The sequence below is a fragment of the Anas acuta genome, chromosome 2, assembly GCF_963932015.1.
Source record: "Anas acuta chromosome 2, bAnaAcu1.1, whole genome shotgun sequence".
NCBI classification, from domain to species: Eukaryota; Metazoa; Chordata; class Aves; order Anseriformes; family Anatidae; genus Anas; species Anas acuta.
In genome coordinates this window covers 130,654,425-130,671,085 of record NC_088980.1, presented here as the reverse complement: position 1 = coordinate 130,671,085, position 16,661 = coordinate 130,654,425, and positions in this window count along the sequence as shown.

The window sequence follows — 16,661 nt, the reverse complement described above, 5'->3', positions numbered from 1 at the left end:
CAATTATAATATGCCTGAAGGGATGTATCATAGTCGGAGAAAAGCCGTGTCATTATGCAAAGCTAGCCTTTGTCAGCTGCAAAATAAACCTATTCCTTACAGTTTGGTCAAATTTGAGTTTGATTTTGTCTGTTTGATTCTCATGTACACAGGGAGCCTTACACCAGGCAGGGTGCAAGACCATGCATTTGCTGGCTGCTGAGCCCGCGGGTGGCTCAGGCATGCAGGGCCTACTAAAAGGTAGGAAATTAGAGGGAAATTTGGTTGGAAATTAGAAGACACTTCTCAGAAAGAGTAGTCAAATATTGGAACAGGTTGCTCAGGGAGGTGGTGGAGTCACTGTCCCTGGGGGTGTTCAAGGAAAGGTTGGACATGGTGCTTGGGGACATGATTTAGTGGGTGATATTGGTGGTAGGGGGATAGTTGGACCAGGTGATCTTGGAGGTCTTTTCCAACCTTAATGATTCTGTGATTCTATGATTCTATGGAAAGGTGCACACTCAAAGGCCGATCCTCCATTCTCCACAGCTATTACCCTCTGCTAACACTGGCAACAAGGAGCATTGGTGAGGCCTAATGGGCTGAAATTCAGCCCGAGTATCTCATAGACTATCACTAAGCATTGGGACAAATCAGAATTGAGGCTCCGTATTTCAGCCTTTAAATGAAAGCAAGCATTTGCCACATTAGGCAACTTGGCAATCTATATTTTGGTCAGGAAAACAGCTGTTATTCAGATAATGGAGAGTTAGTGGTCTTTATGGTGATAGTTGTCTTTCTCCCTCATTTCTCTCCATTTTTGTTGAATGCTCAAAGGTTTTCTTTCAAATGCCACCTTGACTACAATCTCCCATGACTTTGTCACTCTGTGTTAGCAGTACCACAACCATATCGGTCTCCTGCTAAATACTATCTCAAACTGCATACCTCAAGCTAAATAATATCTCAAGCTAAATGTTTGGGGGTCTGCCAAGAGGTGTTGCACACCACGGAGATTTCCAACATAGTTTCAGGGAGATTGCCCAAATGCAGCATGTGCCCATCAGCACTGGAAAGTAGAATGAACATAAAAAACTTCAGCTTAGAGATGGCAAAAATTGTAAAACCCTTGTATTGGTGAGGTACAGGGAAGCGCTTGAGAAGCTACATTATACAGAACGTAAAATTAATTTGGTCATATATTACAACCCACAACCAGCTAGAGGATAAAGTCTCCACACATAACTTACTTACATTGCTGGGTTAATAAATAGGTAAATTTGGACTTATTCAGGGTAACTACAATGATTTATTTAAACTTAATTAGTAAATTCTTCTTGCTCTGAGGTTAATCATAAGTTAATATTCCCTGTTTGAGAGGAAGGTAGGACAAGATCTCTTCTCTTAGCAATCTGCTTCTGAGAAGATTCATGTAGACCTTTATATACTCTCTATGTATCTTTAGAGAAGATTAAAACTTGTGAAATCTTAGAAGCTTATACAGTATTATAAGAGGTGTACCTATCAGCACCTTTAAAGATACAATGATGTGCTCATAACCAAAGTGTCCTTTAAAAAGTGTAGTTTCTCTATCTTTCTTAGACAGAAATAAGAAAATACTAGGAACTGATTTAGAAACAATGGAATATTGGAATGGAATGGAATATTACATCTTTTCAATTTCAAAAAAAAAAAAAAAGAGAGAACTCTGAAACGAAAGAAAATGTAATCTTTTACTCTGTCATCAATCAAATGGATCATGACACATTTGTTTTCAGGGACAGGCATGTAAAATTGACACCTGTTGCAATTTTAATTCAGAAAGCTTAGACGTTAATCCTTTTCAAATGGTTTCTACGTTATCTTCCTAGAGAGAAACATTTGTGAGCTCATGAAATTCTAATTGGAACAGCTTATTTTCTTCCTGTATAAAGAGACAGGTTTAGTAGGCTTGTTTACTGATGGCTCAGTGAGACTTTTAATCAACTTCAGATATACAAGGAGTGCTTTTTGGAGCCATGATTTGTATTACACACTAAAAAGTGCAAGTCAGTGCTTTCCCTAGTGTTCCATTTCATTGTTCTTCATGACATTTTGCACAATCTTCTCTATTAAGGAGTACCATGATGACAGCAAAAGTCATATTTACATCTTCCAGTGAGCTGGACCTGTTGCACACACAGGAGTCGCTTTTTGTCACCTTCTCCAGATGTAAGGCACTGACTTACACACGTAAGTGACAAATGCTAGGATCAGCAACGTGGGTACTTGGAGTCAGCCCCAGACACTGAGTCATATCACATTGTTTCATTGACGTTGTGGTGCTATTATTCTTTTCCTTTAGCTTTCATCATCGAAGGTAGAGCAAGAAGAATTTGTAGTAGCTTTATCTACATTAAAAGGTAATCACAATAAAATGCTCTTAGCATCCCTTAGGATTTATCTTCATATTCATCTTTCTTTTCTGATATTGGCTCAGAAATTCATTATCATCTAACTTGAATAACATCATTTTCTCCAGAAAGTAAATGCATCTGTCATAGAAAAGCCATTATAATCAAGAGAAGCCCACAATTTTATACATCTAAGAACAGTGTTCCTAGTGCATTCAAAACTGCATTGCAGTAATTTCAGTAATTTGTTTCTTTTCTTTTTTTTCTTTTCTTTTCTTACATGTCTAGAGAGCCATCAGACATCTGAAATAGCAAAGGTGAAACTACAAAATCAACCTATATCATTAATGAAAAATATCATGATTTCTGTGAACCCATCTGCAATATGTATACTACACCAGCAGTACAAGTGTGCCACTAATGAATGCATCTTCATAGTATCTTCTGAAAAGGAATTATATTATACCCATTTTTCAGGTGGAATATCAAGGTATGAAATATTTAAGGATGGCATCCGTAAAAGTAGTCCTACATCTCTTGAGCACTTCTTAAAGTCTCACTGAAGTTATTTACCTGTGAGTACAAAAGAGCAGGGAATCCAATAGTCTCTTACTCTATGTTTTCATCATGTCATGCTTATTCCTGAACATATCTACATGCATTAGTACTCAGTGGTAGCACTGTACGACACAGCAAGTTGACATCTATTTCATCAGAAAGATAAAGATTTAAGAAATCAGAGAAGAAAAAGTAAGATGAAAAGACTAGTGAATTGAATCAAACTGACTGAAGCAAATGGCGGATTTCAGCATCAGCATTAGTGGTTCAGACTAAAAAATATTGGTAAAGTCACTACCTGTGATTTTACTTGCAGAAACAAAACTGCGTTTGTTCCAAGTGTTCTGATTTTTTCTTAAAGGTAGAAGTGATCTGAGCATTGATAGGAGACTTCAAGATGAAGTGTAAGGGAAGGCTGAATAAATACTAAATTTGGCTTCTCTTAAAGTGTCTTTATAGAATGGTGCAGGAATACAGCACATATGATGTGAGGACTTAATCAAATAAAAAGCAAGTGACATAGCATGGAAAGTGATTTTATTAAAGAATGTTGCTGATGTTTTAGCTTTGAAAGATAGCTGAGAGAGAGTTTCTTATCCCTGCTGTATCCGTAAATACAAAAATATCAAAAAGTAGAATCCAAACCCAGTGCATATAAACCAGAAATCTTTGTTTTCTGTTACAGTAATAAAATCATGTATGCAAAGTAGACAAGTACCTGCATCACACCTTCCTGTAACTGAAGAAAAATACAGTGGGATGATGTGTGACCAGAAGTGAAAGAATTTACCCCACACAGTAGATGTAGAAACACTCGTCTGAAGCTGACACCCAACCACAGGACCACAGTTTACTTCAAAAGCTTGTCTGGATAAATGGAACATAGTAGCCCTGTTCAATACCTAGGCAAGCAGATGCTGTTCATCCAAAAGATGATTTTGTCTCCTAAATGAGACTGAAAGAGAAGGACCAGTACTAATTAATATGCTATAGCAATGGAACACTTTCTGAGGGACTTGCAGTTCAGATGCAATATTTGCTTCTGCCAGACCAACCAAAGGCATAATCAAGCTCATTTCACTTATGGAGATAAATCTCCTGAGATCAAAGACACTTTATTTGGTAAGGAAAGGAGAAATAAACAGAGTTTGGAAAATGGCTCAGAGCCATGGCTTTATCCAGGGCATAGAAAGCGTGCACAGGAGAATGATGCATGGAAAAGTGACTTACTTCATCAAGCTTTGGACCCCACCAACAATGGCTAGCGTGTCCAATACATTGACATAACTAGAACAACCAAAGTGCTGTTCCACCTCAGTATGCCGATTTCCAGCAGTCTCCAAAGGCCAGCATGACAGCTAGGAATGGCTGACTGTAAGGGGACACACAGAAGTAAATATGCCAGCAGGATGTAATTCAAGAATTCCCCTGCTCAAAGCTAAGCTTTCCAGGTTCCACCATGCTTAGGGCTATTTCCCGTGGGTGATTTCATGCAAAGGGCTTTACCGGACGGAGCACAGAACATGCCCACAATGAGCACATGGTCAAATAAGCAAAAGCATTTACTCAGTCCCTGTGGCCAATCTAAATATAAAATACCTTCCACTATATTTAATAGCTTGTGGAAGAAAACAATACAACAGAAAGGAATCTGATAATACAAAATATGGAAGGGGCAGCAGTGTCTTTTTAACATATTGCACATTGTGTGCCAGGCAGTGCAAAAAAAGCATGTCACTCAGTGATTTTGATTGAGGGATGCCATGGTGGCATCCAGAAAGCCAAATTGTCATATGTCTTCCACTCCACTGAGATGCCATGCTATGGAAAACATTGTAGGCATGAATGGAAACCCCCATTAACAGCCAGACCTATGTTGGAAGACTTGCCAAAGGAAAAAAGAGAGGCATATTTGTTCGATTTCGTTGTTTTTATACACAACAAGTTATTTAGCTACATTAATTTACTTGTTGAAAAACAGAATCTAGCACATCTAGACAAGCATTAGGCAGATTTTTTTTATGTGTACTTCTATTTCAGGAGGCATATGGCTCAGCAGTCTTCAGTTCAGACTCTAGGAATTTGCTTGCAAAATTACATCATTCTCCTGCTACAGTTCAGAACCTACATTACCATTTGCAGAACTTGGTATTTAATCCATGAGGGGAAGTCAACATGAAAACAGTAAACCAGACCAGATCTGGCAAAATGATCTTAAGTTTTCCTTGTGTCAGTCAATTAAAATCAATATGGACTGAATATCATTGGTAAAAATAAGTAAATTAGTAAATTTACTAAATAACATGTATAGATCTGATACAACAAAGACATGCTGCCTTTTTAAGTCATCTCGTCCAGATCTGAAAAACTAAACTGCATAAACTCTGCAGGGAGATGACTCTTCTGTTTTTCTCATAGGAATTTGCTTGTATGGCATTCACACTGAAATCCAAATCTGAGCTGGGCTGTCTACTTTTATACACACTGGCACAGTCTGACTTGAAATAATCCAAGTATGAGAATCTGACCTATACTGTTTGCTTTTATAAGCTGTGGACGTGTCTATTCAGAAATTCCAGCAGATTGGCAACTCTTCTATATCAAGGTAGAGTTTTATGTATGACCTTCGTCTTGTATGATACTTTGGCAGTATCATCTACCTGAGAGCAGTCTTAACCAGACCACAGAAATGCTGAAATGAGGCTGGTGGACTTTATAAGAGCTTTACAAAAGACATCTTGATGATATATGTCACATAGTTAGTGATGCAGAAAATCAGAAATACTTCAGACATATTTTCCAGTGAGACACATCTTGCTAAAAGAGAATTTTATAAGGAAATCATGGGATTTGTTTTCAGCCTTTAAAATATGCCCTCTGCAGACAGCAGAGGTTTCAGCTCTTAATCATCTTCCAAAAATCCCTGGAGAGATGCATGTCCCCCAAAGCCCTGAGAAAGTTATTCCTTTTGAATCCATACCATTTGTGCACTTCTAAAGGTCAGAGCATAGCATCCCATTTCCATCAACACCTGTGGTTCTCTTCACTTTAATGGAGTCAAGATTTCACTCTGAGACCACAAACCCGCTTTGAAGCTTTGAAAACAACATTGGTAGGTCATAAAAAGATGACTTGATGTGTGGAAGTATAAACATTTATGGGTGTGTAGCAAGTGTAAGGAGTGGATAATTATAAAGGAGGCAGTATGAGGAACCCCATGCTTGTCAAGTACACAAATTTCAGCAACACATTGAAGAGCAAGTGTTAGCAGCAGAGAAGAAAAAATACATGCTAAAAAGCCTCCTGTAACTGACAAACACTATAATCTGGAAATGTTAGCGTTCTCAGAAGAACAGTTTAAGAAATTAGCAATATATCAAAAGGTTTTTTTTGGTTTGTTTGTTTTTAAGAAACCCCACAAAAGTATTCTAAAAGAATGATATGCAGTGATCCTCCTATACAATCTTTAAAAATCTATCTGAGGATGCAGTAAGAGAGCAGCACATCATTTTGCAGTTGGTAACCTGCTGCAGTCTTATGGGAAAAATCTTCAGATTCCATTCTCCGTGTTTTAAGTCCTGTTTCTATTAATTGAAACTAGTGCGTCTCCATGGGCTCCTCTACAACATGCAACTTTCTTTAGTATGACCACTTAAGCTCAGGCTGTGCTTTCTACATCACCTTTGCTCTTTAAAGTTGCCAATGTAAGAAACTGTGAAGTGCTGTTGATCTGCCAGTTCAGCCAGTGCAGTGGACTTTCCAGCACAAAAGGTTTTCTTAGTTTCTTTCTCTCTGTTCCTACTCTTCTGTCTTTCTGTTCCTCAGCCTTTCCCTTTTCTTCAACTTTCTCTATGATGTTACTCTCTATTCTCTACAAATGTGTTAGTTGCCCACAACATCTTCACATTATGTGTTTTGAAAAAAAAAAAAAAAAAAAAAAAGGGAAGGGAAGGGAAGGGAAGGGAAGGGAAGGGAAGGGAAGGGAAGGGAAGGGAAGGGAAGGGAAGGGAAGGGAAGGGAAGGGAAGGGAAGGGAAGGGAAGGGAAGGGAAGGGAAGGGAAGGGAAGGGAAGGGAAGGGAAGGGAAGGGAAGGGAAGGGAAGGGAAGGGAAGGGAAGGGAAGGGAAGGGAAGGGAAGGGAAGGGAAGGGAAGGGAAGGGAAGGGAAGGGAAGGGAAGGGAAGGGAAGGGAAGGGAAGGGAAGGGAAGGGAAGGGAAAGACTATTTTTCTCCTGAATCAATGCCAAGACTTCATCTCATATAGTCATTTTAATAACTCTGTTCACATACCCACAGTAGTGCTGGAGTATAGAACTATGTTTGGGATATGGAGACAAAGTACTCAAACCCTTGCAGAACTAAGCTCTTAATTCTTGATCTCAACGGTGTTTCAGTGCTACCTATAAAAGCATTAAAATTATCAATATAATACTTACCTTTTAGTGGAGGTTTCTCTATTAGGAAACTCTTTGTGTCATGGAACTGTTATTTTTAGACAAGGACACTAGTTTCTGGCAGAAACACCCCATATCCTCCTAACTGACCTGCAAATTAAACTTTTAAGGGCCTTGATGTGTTAAGTTAGATACAAATAAGGGAATTATGCTTCATGTTTATGATGAAGACAGTGACTACTATTATTTTGTGCTGCACTTTGTGCTTTTTTTGAAAGCAGTAGCAACATCATACCAAAGAGTGACACTGAGACGTGCCCTCTAGTATTTGCGGCTTCTGCCACTACAATAATGGTCATGGCTTATAATGAACACATTATAAAGCAGCTCAGAAGTAGTGAACACAAACTCTCGTTGATGTTCCAGCTTGCTACCTAGTACTTGGAGCATGCAAGCCCTGTTCTGTAGGAACTACATGAGCAACCTGGAACTACAAACTTTGGCCCTTCCAACAGTAGTGTTTGTGTATCCTCCCTGAACTGTCACAGGTGCAGAACCTAATCACTGTCATCATAGGAGAGCACGATTTTGACTGTGGAAAGCAGATGAGAACACAAATAATTCTCTTTGATTCTTCACATTTGCTGGAAGTGTGGCTGGTGTCTTTTCCCTAGTATTAGTGATTTCAAGAAACGCAGATTTCAAGATTTCCGCAGACTTGAAAAATCATTCTAGACTTCAGGAATGCTTTTGGTTTGAATAAATAAATAAATAAATGACTCCCTTGGGTTCAGAATGCACACTGAGGTGCATTCTCGGATGATATGAACGATGAATCAGTTCACTGCTGCAAAATGGGGCAGCAAAAGGTAACATATGTAATTCTTCAGGATATCTTATTTGCCAGTCTGAAGAAATATGCTGGCCTATAAAAAATAAGGATTAAATATTTGAAAATGCAGATCAGTAAAAACCTACAAGAAGTCTCAAACCAGTCAGTACTAGCAGTTTACATACCCAGGCAATATATGCATATTTCTTTAACATCCCACATAGAAACAACAGATTTCCCAGTTTTTCAGAAAGTAAATTCCTCCAGTATAGCACAACTGCAGTGAAAGGCATATGACAAGAAATGAGAAGCAATTAAATCTAGTCCAGTCTCTGACACTAGTGTCCCCTGAGAACCTGTGGTGTAACTCCCCTCCTGGTGTTAACGTTAGTGTAGTTGTGCAGAGAATTCTGCACTCTACTCTCTGTCTCAAAAGACTTTTAAAAATGAACAATGAGATTTCTGCAAACTTTTTTATTCATCAAAACTGTGCCACAAATGCTACATGCTAAATGTTAGCCACATGCTACTGATGGGGGGCAATATGATCAATACTGAGTGTCCACAACACACATCATCACCAGTCTATTTTTATTTTTTTTTTGTTTTCCTGTAGAGCTGAGGTCTACAAGTAGCATGCTGGGTGGAAAGAAGAGCAGACTATACAGTGGCAACAACCTGAAATTTATTTAGTATGTCTCGGTTTGCTTTTGTAAACATTACTGTTTGTACAGCTAGTTTCATTATTCATTCTTCCGTGTGCCTCTGGCTGGGCATTTTCCCAGCTCAACTACGTGCTTTTTACAAAGGTTCTCTCCAGAAATTATAGCAAAGTATTTTAAGGCCTTAGACATGGAAAATATTTTTCTAACGTTGCATCACTGTATCATTCTTGACAGAGGCAATGAACCCAGTGTTTCAATTATAGGCCTTACACACACAATTGGGCAACAAGCCAACAGTTTTCATCAGTGTATTCCAGGACCAGCAGCATTTGTTTAGCTATAAATTCAGAGATGCTGTTGGTTACGATCTATTGTGACTGGGAAAATAAGTGGCATGATTAAGCTCTTTCTATGAAATTAAGTGTAATTTAATTAATCATAGAATCATAGAATCGTTTGGGTTGAAAAAGACCTCTAGGATCATCTAGTCCAATCTTTAACCTAGCACTGCCAAGTCCACCATTAAACCTTATTACTAAGCTTTACATCTACACGTTTTTGAAGACCTCCAGGGATGGCAACACAACCACTTCCCTGGGCAGCCTGTTCCAATATTTCACAACCCTTCAGTGAAGAAATCTTTCTGAATATCCAACCTAAACCTCTGCTGGCACAACTTAAGGTCATTTCCACTTGTCTTCACTTGGTATTTGGGAGAAGGAATCAATCCCCACTTCTCTACAGCCTCCTTTCTGGTAGTTGTAGAGCACAATAAGGTCTCCCATGAGCCTCCTCTTCTCCAGGCTAAACAACCCCAGCTCCCTCCACCACTCCTCGTAAGACTTGTTCTCTAAACCCTTTACCACCTTCTTTGGACACACTGCAGGGCCTTGATGTCCTTCTTGTAGTGAGGGGCCCAAAACTGAACACAGTATTCAAGGTGTGGCCTCACCAGAGATGAGTTCAGAGGGACAATCACTTCTCTAGTCCTGCTGACCACATTATTTCTGATATAATCTGCTGTTGGCCTCCTTGGCCACCTGAGCATACTACTGGCTCATATTCAGCTGTCTATTGACTAATACCCCCAGGTCCCTTTCTGATGGGAAGCTTTCCAGTCACTCTTCCCCCAGTCTGTGCTATTGAAGTCTTACAGAAGTCTAGGCAGACCACAGCCACAGTCTTTCCGTCATCCACAGAGTTCATCACCTTTTTGTAGGAGATGAGTTTTTTCAAGCAGGACCTGCCTTTGATAAACCCATGCTGATTGGGCCTGATCATCTGGTTGTCCTGTAAATGCTGTGTGATGGCATTGAAGATAATATATCTTTGCATGTGGACATGTCTTCATTTTCTGGTAACAACTTTTCATACACAGAGAACAGGAATATTTGTTTAACCAAAATTTGTTTGCAAATGTGTATAAAAAAACTTCTTAATACTAAATCCCAAGTAATGAAAAATATAAAATCTTGAATAAATATTACTGCTAGCTGAAACAGTACCATTAGTCAAATTATCTGAATTAATAATGTCAGATGTCAGTTGCTAAAAATAAAAATAAAAAAAAATAAAAAAGTAAGAAAAAAGATATCTGGGGTTAATACATTTTTTAAATCCACTTTTATTACTGATGATTTTCATCTTTTGTTTTTTTTTAATTTTGAAAATAAGTTTAATTTGAAAATACAGTGTTACTTGACAAAGAAAATGAATGTACCAAACCAAAGTGATTTATTTTCTAACATTTCTCTCATTCCTTTCAACTATCCCTATCACCAGGTTCAGATCAAACCCACAGTGAGAAACTGCATAAACTACTTGCACGAAAAAAAATAAATAAATAAAATAATAAATAAATAAAATAAAAACCCAGGGATCTCCATGAGATTCCATATAGGCTTATTCTTCTAGGTACAGCAAATGAATGAAGGTCTGTAAACTCAAATACCTGCAGTTAAAGGCACAATGCCCATGCTTAGGTTCTCATTTTTTTTTTACCCAAAACAAACTGTGGAGTTTCTGTAGTAGTGTCCAGTGGGTCTGTTCACATTCTGAAGATGGAATAATGTCAGATGCTGCTTTCTCTCCAGACGATCTGCCAAGTAAACATAGGTCCAGAGATCAAATCACAAGCCTCTTCCTTTGGAAGATGACACCTATAGTTCTCCTGAGCTTTTTGTAGAGTACCAGTGGACCACTGCTGACTCAGAGCAAAGACATTCTCATCTTTGATGAGAACAAAGCTCCTGCTAGCTTACAGGAGGAAATACTCCTCTCACAAACACCTACCTAATATGCTGAAGCATGCAATGCAGTATTTTAGCTTAATAATTTAGTTTTACTCAGCTAGTTGCTGTGGTGCTTCAGATTACCTTGTGATCAATGAAGAAAATGTTTTAAATATTGCCATCATCTGAGATTTTATTTCTGCTTCTTCTGAGTTTAATAAAGGTCTATGTTTAACCACATCCTTCAGTACAACAAATTAAGAAATTGTAACCATGTCAAAAAATTGTGTTTACTACAGTAAAATTACAGACAGCCTACCGAAAGCACAAAAGAAAATATAAAGAAATCCACTTAAATAACTGGTTGCATAGTCTGTGAAGTCAAATGGCCCTTTCTCAACATGATCTCTGTTAAAGTAATGAGGGTTTAAGACACATCATGTGGACTAGAAGTGTTTTTATATCCCAAAACTTTTTTTTAATTATTATTTTTTAAATAGGTATTATATAATAATGTCTTATAATAATAAATCTCTTTTTAGAATCAATATAATCTATTACCATAGTATTTCCTATTTCACACATGACAACTCTTATTGAACCTGGCTGAATTTATCAACTTTGATAGTCACCCATTGCTTATATAATAATATTTGTCTTTCCTTTTCCTTTAGCCTGCTGATTAACTTCTAATAACACTGGCTGCAAAGCATCCTTAAATACCAGGAAGTGGGCATTCTGGATGTGCAGGGTGATTTGATACCCACACTGTCGTTCTGCGTGCATCTGATACGTCTACTGTATTTGACATACAGCAAGGTGAGACTGTGCACGTGAGTACTGCAGTGTGTATAGTAGTTTTGACCCATTCTGCATTTACTGCTCACGCACTGCACAGAGGTAACTGGAGCACACCATGTAGCTTTATTAGACTAAAACCTGACCCATGAGAGGTGCATTTTGTCTTAGGGAGTTGGTTGGGGTTTTTTTGGATCCCTCATACATGGAATGAACACAATTGCCTATTGAAACATTAATTGTCTTTGTCTCCTTACTCTGCTTTTGGGAGGTTTTCTAATTGCACAGTCAATTTAGGAGTTTACTGGTGTTCACAGTCCTCCTCCTGTGACCATACTCACCTTAGGCTGTGGTTCAGGAAGCCCAAAGTCACATACAGGAGTGTTTCACCATCAGAAGTTTACATTTTAATAGTCTCTGTTGCTTACATGCAACACTAAATAAGGAGTGCTGCTAAACATGAATGATGTTGGTATTCCAACTGTGTTGTTGCTTCTCAAACAGAACCATTGGGCACAAACTGATGTCTCTCCTTTGGCAATGACTGCACTGGTGACTCATAGAATCATTTATCATTATTTAGTTTAGAAAAGACCTCTAAGATCATCAAGTCCAATCTTTAACCTAGCACTGCCAAGTCTACCACTAAACCCTGTCCCTGCTCCCCGCAGGCAAGTAGCACTGACATGCTGGAAAAGCCTCCCGTGGTGGGGTTGGATCACATACTAGAATCAGGAAGCATTCTACAAAGATTTGGACACAAACACCAGCAGCTATCAGCTCTGTCTCCTTGTTCTGTGCAGGTGCCCAGAAAGAAGGAAATCTGTGGCCCTGCCAGACATGTGAGGCACTGGCTCCCTATGCTGGGTTTGTGTAATGGGGATCTGGGCACATCCCGCTACGCCATCTGCAAATCTCTTCCTATTTTGCTTCTCCTATACTGAGACTAAAAGGAGTGTTAAAAGCTGTTGCAATCAGTGAGCATTTTGAGAAAATAAAGGACTGAATGAGAACCGAACAGCTTGCAATTCCTGCATATTCTTTTTTTAGACTTGTTATAGGTGTAGGCTCAACAAGACTAAGATTTGCTGGACAGATATTCATTGAGTCATTTATTTCTATTCTACTAAAGCTTTATTTATTAAAATGAGGAAGAGGACTTAGATGGGCTGCTGATACATTGTTACAGTGACAGGTTTGTGCTATGGAGGATGAGATGCTTGCAAGATATCCTCAGCCATTTTTCTGCCCTCCAAATTTGAGGCTAGGACAGTGGCTGGGCAGGTAAGGCACCTGACACTGGCTCAGCCTAGCAAAGAATTTAAGCACATGCAGTGTTTTAACTTTATAGCCAGCTCTGGTGCTTTCACTGTAAAGATGCCTATATAGATACACACAGTTAGGTGAGTATTTTTTATTTTTATTCTTTGTCACAGGTATTGGAGTTTTATTTTAAATAAAAGCACTCTTTTAAAATCCATATATATATATATATATATATATTTTTTTTATTAATATATTTTGAACTTGTTACAGGCGTAGCTTACCAGATTTTTGGGGTGTGCTGGGGTGCATTTAGGGTAATCACACCTTAGCTATATTTAGAAAATGCATCAGCACACCATTTTATTTATGTTCTCCTGTCTTTCTGATGGTACAAACTGCCTCTCCTTTGTAAGACAGCATTTACCACACTCCTTAAAATAAATAAATAAATAAATAAATAAATAAATAAATAAATAAATAAATAAAGCCTTCACACTGCTAGTAGTCCTGCTTCTTCTGTGTTGCTGGCCTCTGTTATCCAAAAGTTTGCAGCAAAGGCCAAGCACCATTTCCCAGTCCTTTATGAGAGGAAAGACCTCTCATGTCCTTATTCTCTACCAGGGTTTGAAGTGTTGCATGTTTCTGTACTTTGAAAACCCCCTGGGGACCAAATGTGATCCATACAGAGCAGGCACAGTCATCCTTCATCAGGTTATTATGTTAATACCATGGATATTAAATAAAGTGGAAATGAGACCACTTCTGAGAAGAGTAAATTTGTTTTTGTGAGATGAATTCTGTTCTCTCCAGTAATCTATCAACTTTCTTAATTTACAGCACAGACTAGAGATTAAAGAAGTGTCATCTGTAGACAGGTAAAGAAAATTGACATAAATTGGTGACACTTAACTGTGATGTGCTTATTATATTCTAATATAGTAAATAAACAGTTCTGCAGAAATCACATCAACATTAAAGAAAAAGTATCTGTTTCAGAGAGCTTACGAGACTGTCCTGAAATAATGGCAGATGATACTATGCTTATAAGATCTACTTCTCTGTCCGCACTTACTACGTGACACTTGATCTCACTATGGTATTGCACTTTGGAATGGAAAACAAACAAACAAACAAAAAACATCAGTTTAGTTAGACTTTTAGGAAGCATTAGCTGATTATAGCTTTTATAATCTCCTTCATTTAGGAGATTATGAAGTCTTCTGCTTGTGATACCTGTGATCATCCCCCTCCTGAAGCATCGCATACTGTCACTTGCTGGATACTCTGTTTTTCCCACAAATATGAAATCCCTCTGAAATCTCAACCCTTTTAATTTATCTTAGTGAAGTAGCAGATTCTGGACTATTTGCTGTTTTACTTTATTAATATAGTAAATAATTTTTAGTAAATAATATAGTTAATATAGTAAATAAAGTATAATAAATTAGTTAATATAGTAAATAATTTTACTATATTATTTTATAGTATATAATTTTACTATATTAACTATATTAAAAAATTCAGACAAAAATTCAGCCTTTTATCCTCATGGTTTTTCTTTGTGTGTCTTAATCCAAATATTATGAATTCTAAAAATCATTGCACAACAATGTTCAAAATTCCCCAGGCTATGCCCACATCTCTGACTCATTCTTCTTATCTTTAACTCTGGATGTATTCTTTATACAACACATTTTTGAGTCCCATATCTGATCTTAGAAAATAAACAGAAAATAATCAAGTTTTGCTGAAACTCAATATACTTCTTATCTAGTGTTCCAATATTTTTCATAGTGACAAGGGAAAAAATTGTAACTTTTTTAGACAAAACTTGAATCACAGAACCATGAAAACATTCAGATTGGAAGGGAACTCAGGGAGCCATCTAGTCCAACCTTCTGCACAAAGAGCAACCCTAAAATATCTGATGTCTTAAAATGATATATATTACTTTCACTTAGCTTATAATTTGTCTACAAAATTTATTCATAAAAAGGCTGCTAAAATCATTCTGATTTCATTGATACAAATTTCGGAAGGAAGTAAAACTAGTGGTCTCAGTAGTCTCTGGATAGAATGAACGTACTTCCAGCATGGTCGGCCATATAAAGATAAATGTATAGGGTTAATGTAAAAGAAATATCCAGGTGCACCATACGCTGATGTTCAAGAAGATAATAGTGAAATAATAAGGGAGAACAATACATTTGAAGTCCAAAGTCTCACATTAGATGAGGTTAACAATTCTACAAGGACAGCTAGTTTTAGTTCAAATGCAACCAACCAGAATATCACGTGGACAATTTAGGAAGCATCCAGAGAACTGCATCTGTAAGAAAAATAGTGAACAGACATTTTGTGTTTGCTGTATTTGGCCATGGGCAATACAAAGATGAGAAAAAGAGGGACCTACCTTCACATAACATGAGCATCTTCATCAAAGTACAAAATGGTTGTTATAAAGGACAGAATTATTTCATTGCTACCACTGAGCAGTACTAAGATAGCCTTGTTCTATGTATCTGAATTAGAGATAATGAAGGCATGCAAGTGAAGGAGCCACAGGCCAGAACTGCTGTCTCACCAACTTCTCCTACACCTGTATTTATTTTCCATCTTCCAGCTCCATTTTGCCCACATTTTATTGTGCACCTCCAAGACTTCTTTTTTGCATCCCTCCCAGCCCAAACCATTCCACAATTCTGTGATTTCTCAGGTCCTCCATTTCCTGTTGGAATGTGATAGCCTCGCCCCCAGGCTCTTCACAGTTTCTTCTTCAGTTTCTAAAATGTAGAACCCAAGGCATCTTTATTTAGAACTGTTTTCTTGTCACCTCAGAAAGCTGACAGAGAGTGTTGCTTACTGCAACCATCTAAGGGGTTTTAATCCTTTACTGAAAAAAAGAGGAGGGTGAAGTCATTTTGAATGAGAACCATTTTGTAAGATACTGATGCTGGGAACTGTGAAAGTGGGAATAAGTGCAAAGAAACACAGAGAATTTAAATTTTTCCAGAAGAAAACATTCAAATTTTCAACCAGCTATCTTTCCAGGAGCAGATGTTCTTCAGAGCTGCAGAGTCTCCCTTGTGGTCTCACAGATCCCCGCTCTGTCAGCACACAGAGTGATGGGAAACAGCCAGGGAAGTGGTAAGGGACAGGGAGATTTTGGCAGGATTTCTTTTTAACTTCTCCAAAGAGGTAAAAGCATGAGTATGAGACTGAGCTAGCATTGACCTCTTTCCCTTCAGTAACACCCCTGCTTTCTGTCTGTTGTCAAGCTGAGATCAGTTCACTGACTCCTTTCCTCCATCTCAGTGTATTTATATCATTTCAGGTTTTCAAGGCCATCTCTGCACAGAAAAGGACTGGAAAACTTTTCTGTTTTTAAGCTGCGAGGAGACCCACAGTCTGCTCTGCTGACCTGGGACTCAGGCAGTTCTCTCTGATCCTTTGCCAGTACACTAGAGTGGTGTAGTGGTTAGGTTGTTTGTTTTTCTGCTTTCTGCTTTTCTTCTGGGAGAGGAGTAGGATAAGTAGGTAGTAGGGG